Below are 5146 nucleotides of genomic sequence, written 5' to 3' on the forward strand. Positions count from 1 at the left end.
AAAAAAAAAAAAAAAAAGAAAAGAAAAGAAAAAGTAAAGAAAAGACAAGCTAATTTTTGTCAAGTTTGCTCCATGTCCTTTTGAATCAATTTCTTTTTGGGTGGGTACTGGGAATTGAACTTAGGACTTTACACTTGCCAGCAGGCACTGCACCACTGAGCTAAATCCCTGGCCCCCTTCCATATCCCTTTGAAAATCAACTTTCTTGTGGTAAATTGGTAAATATACAGCAGACTGTGTGTACCTAACGTGCACAATTTGTAATTTTGACCTGTGTTTGTACCCCGTGGTGTCATCACCCGAAAGTTCCCGTGCACCCCTCAGTAACTTGTCCCTTCCCCCTGCTTCCGCTCCTCTTGCCTCTCCTCACAGCCTCTCCTCTGCTGGCCCTCAGGCCGCCACTAGTCTCCTTTCAGTCACCACATTCTAGCTTGTACTTTCTATAATTTATATGATTCCAGCCATACAGTAGGACATTCTTTTTTGACTGATTTCTTGCTCTTAAGCATAAACATTTTGAAATTTGTATTGATGGATCTATCAATAATTTATTTCTCTTATTGATGAATGTAATCCTTTATCAGCTGCATTACAGTGGCAACCAGAAGCATCAAAAGGACATCCAGGATTTGGAGGCAGATTTGTTTACAGGCACTGATTGGGATCATTCTCAGAATATCAAGCCTTGATATCTGGTGGCCTGGGGACAAGAGGCAGAATGGCTTGTCAATTGGGGATTGGTTCTAACAATATGCAGCAGAGTGACCAGCAGTTTCTAAGAAACAAAAGTAACAGGAACTATAACAAGAACCGTTACCTGGTCAACTAAGAAATTGAAGTATACTGGCTGGGGCGGTGCAGGGCATATCTTCTGCTACAACGTGATTTGTCAATAGTTTCTTTTCTCATTCTCTCAAGAACGTCTTTATCTAAGAGTAGAAGTTTTTAATTTTGTTGGTGTACAATTTGTGAAAATTTTTCTTTTATGGATCATGATTTTAGTGTCATACCTAAGAAATTTATGCCAAGTCTATAAAATTTTGCTTTTTTTAGGCCTATAGTCCACTTTTTTGTATATGGTGTGATATATGGATCAAAGTTAAGGTGTTTTGTTTTGGCCTGTAGCTATCCTATTGTCCCAGGACAATTTATTTATTCATTTATTTAATTTATCATCATCATCATTATTATTGCAGGAAGGGGTTGAACATAGGCCCTTGTGCAGACGAGGCAAATGCTCTACTGTGAGTTATGCCCCCAGCACTTGTTTTGTGTTTTGAGATGGAGAGTTTTCCTTTGTTGCCCATCCTGGACTTGAACTCACATTCCTCCTGCCTTTACTTGTGAAGCAGTTGGGGTTACAGGTATCACTGCACCTGGCTCAGGACAGTTTATTCAAAAGACTTTCTTCATGGAATTGCCTTAATGTTTTTGTTGAAGATTAGCTGTTCACATGCATGTGGGTCTATTCTGTTTCACTGATCTGTTTCTTTATTTTATTAGGAATGTCATATTGCCTTCACTATTGTAGCTATATGTTAGCCTTGAAGTCATGTAGTGTTAGTCCTTAAACTCTGTTTTTTATTGGTTTGGCTATTCTTGGAATTTTTATTTTTGTACAAATTTTTAAAATCAGCTTTTCAACTTTTACAAAAATATCTGCTGGGATTAGGATTGTGTTGAATCTGTAAATCATTTTGAGTAGAACAGACCCTGAACAAAATTGGATTTTCTGACCCATTGAACTTATGAATATGGTCTCTCTCCATTTATATAGGTATTTCAGAATTTTTCTCAGCAATATTTTGTAATTTTCAATGTTTATATATACACCATCTTTTGTCAGACTTATCCCTAAGTGGTTGTTTTTATATGCTATTCGAACTTTATTTGATTTTCCTAAATTGTTTGTTGATACTATATAGAAATAAAATTGAAGAACATCCATACTGTTTCCTATAATAGTTATATCAATACATTCCTACCAGCAGTATAAAAAAGATCTTTAAATTTATCTTATAACACAGCAAATTTGTACCCTTTGACCTCTGTCTCTTTTGTCTTCCTCCCACCTGCTGACCACTATCCTACTCTCCATGTCTATGTATGTGTTGTGTTTTTAGATTTCACATATGAGATCACCTATATTTTTTTCTATGTCTGGCTTATCTCATTTAGCATAATTTTCTACAGGTTCATCAATTTTGTTGCTGAATTGATCACATACCCTTAATCCTAGCATCATACACCCTTAATCGCAGCATTGTACCCTCTGAAAAGCCCACCCCCCATGACTGTGTGAGGTTTTAGGGGGACATCTAGACACAAACCCTAGCAATTTCTGAGCATACTAAAATCAGTAAAGTGTTATGTGGAGCTTTGCAACTGTATTATGACACTAGAGCTGTGTCTGGCTGTTTAGTTAGCTTAAGACAAGCCAGGTACAAGTTGGATAAAGTCCCTTTTGTCTTTGCCAGTATATATCTCCCTCCTTCTGACTTATTATGTATTCTCAGTCTTGCTGCTGCTCATTTCTGTCAGTAGATGTACAATGGGTCCTCCACTCTTACCCAAGAAGGAAATCTGGCCATTTGCAGCAACATGAGTAAACCTGGAGGACATTTTGCTCAGTGAAATGAGCTAGACACAGAAAGAGAAATGCTGCATGATTGCATTGACCCTTGGAATCTAAAAAAGTCAAATTCCTATAGGCAGAGAGTTGTCTTTAGTTGTGCTGTTATAGCTATCTTCATGTCCTGAATTGATGCAAAGTATTTACTTTTCCTTGTCATTTTGACTTTGAAGAAGAGCCAGAAATTTCAGGTGCCAGATGTATTGAATGAAGACATATAAGTTTTTATGAACCTGCCTTTCTGTGGGGCAGTACTAGGAATTCACCTCATTTTTGATCATACCTCATAAAGACGTAAAAGAGGACTTTCAGAGCTGCTTCAAAAACTGACAAGGCCAGGCATGGTGGGGTATGCTTATTTTTCCAGCACTCAGGATGCTGAGGCAGGAGGATTGCTGTGAGTTCAAGGCCAACCCGGGCTACAAAGTGAGTTCAAGGCCAGCCTGAACTACATAGGGAGACACTATCTCACCCTGCCAAAGAGTGATGAGATAAGTATATTCAAAGAGAGGGGGAGTATTCTGAGGAGGATTAATGGTAATGTGTCTTTAAATACTTAAAAATTTAATTATTCCCTATGTACTTTGGTCACCCCTTGTATATAGTTTTTTTTAAGTTTTACTTTTTATTTATTTATTTATTTAGGGACACCTGTGCACATTTTATAGAAAATAAGAGAAATACAAGTAGTACAGCAAATTTTAAATTATCTGATCTCAATATTGAAATCAAGATGGGTTTGTTCATTAACTATTGGGAGGTAAACAGATCCTCAATCTTTTAAAGATATACAGAAAAACAAAGATAATAAGACTATTTTCACAATAAAGGTGGTCAAATACAACAATTTAAAAACCTCTATAAACCAGGTGTGATGGTGCGTGGCTGTAATACCAGGCATGGGAAGCTGAGGCAATAAGATTGCTGAGAGTATGACAGCCTGAACTATGTAGTGAGACACTGTCTCAAAAAATTTTTGGGGGTGATTTACTTTTGTAGAATAATGGATATGTGCAAGTACAACATATATATGCACAAACACAAATATCTGTATTGTTTCCTTTATTGAGCATGTCTTACCCTACAAAGTTGCTCACCTTTATTTTAGAGCAATCAGATTTTATTGCCTGTTTTTTGAGACGGGGTCTCACTATGTACTCTAAGCTGGCCTTGAACTCACTATGAAGTCCAGGCTGGCCTTGAACTAGCAGCAATCTGCATGCCTCAGCCTCCCAAGTGCTGAGATTGGAGGCATGCATCACCACACTGGGCAGAACAGTCAGATTTTATATAAAAACCCATGGTGCTTTATTATCCATATTTGAATCATATACAATTTAATTTTGATAGCCTTATTATTTAAAAAATATTAACAATAGCTTATACATTTATTCATTCCATAGTTTATTAAATCCTACTAATTATGGCTGATGTATTGGTGTTAACAAGACAGAATGGTCTCTGGCTTAAGATTTTCAGTTTTTTAATCAGTTGTATTTGTTTATACTAGTGATAACCTATCTGAAAAAAGAAACAAAAATTTATTTCTGATAGCATTAAAAAAGAAGAAAATACTTCAGAATAAATTCAACCAGGGAAGTGAAGGATTTACACACTGAAAACTACATATATTAAACATCACTGAAAGAAACTGAAAATGACACAAATAAATGGTAAGAAAGGCCATCTTCATAGGTTGGAAGAATTTTGTTAAGACATCCACAGTACCCAAAGCAATCCTAGAATCACTTTTCACATAAATAGGAAAAAAATTCTAAAATCTATATGGAACTACTGAAGATCCTGAATAGCTAAATGAGAAAGAAAAACAAACCTAGAGTATCATATTCCTCGATTTCAAATTCTGATACTACAGTAATCAAAATAACATAGGCTGGGCATGGTGGCACACGCCTGTAATCCCAGCACTTGGGAGGCTGAGGCAGAAGGATCCTTGCGAGTTCGAGACCAGCCTGGGCTACAAAGTGAGCTCAAGGCCAGCCTGAACTGCATAGGGAGACCCTGTCTCAAAAAGACAACAAAACAAAACAAAGCAAAACAAAACAAATAACCAAAATATAGATGCAACCTGTATATTAACAGATGAATAGATAATTCATTAATATATGCAGTATACCCAATAAGACTATCATTCATCCTTAAAAAAAGATAGTGCCATCCCCAACAGTACACATAAACTTGAAGGGTATTATGCTAAGAGAAATTAAGCCAGATACTGAAAGAAAAATACTACGTGATCTTACTTGTATGTTCAAAGAAACAAACCGTTGAATACATAGAAACAGAATATAAACACAGTGACCAGGGGTGGGGAGATAGAGAAATAGGAAGTAGTTCATAAGTCTAATAGTATTGAAAGTCTGTTGAGAGTACATATGAGGCACTCTGTTTTTGAGACAAAAGCTCACTATGTAGTTCAGGCGGGCCTTGAACACACTATGTGTCCCAGGCTGGCCTCTAGCAGTGCTTCCCTTGCCTCAGCCTCCTGAGTGC

The 5146-nt window shown here is 36.8% G+C and overlaps 1 protein-coding gene across 1 annotated transcript in view; it reads left to right on the forward strand.

The window, feature by feature from the left end:
* The window catches only part of Clhc1 (clathrin heavy chain linker domain containing 1), a gene marked incomplete in the record, with an annotated part of 97359 nt that overhangs the window by 44742 nt on the left and 47471 nt on the right, over positions 1 to 5146 (forward strand).

The sequence above is a fragment of the Chinchilla lanigera genome, unplaced genomic scaffold (assembly GCF_000276665.1).
Source record: "Chinchilla lanigera isolate Chin_1 unplaced genomic scaffold, ChiLan1.0 scaffold00023, whole genome shotgun sequence".
In the NCBI taxonomy this organism is placed as follows: domain Eukaryota; kingdom Metazoa; phylum Chordata; class Mammalia; order Rodentia; family Chinchillidae; genus Chinchilla; species Chinchilla lanigera.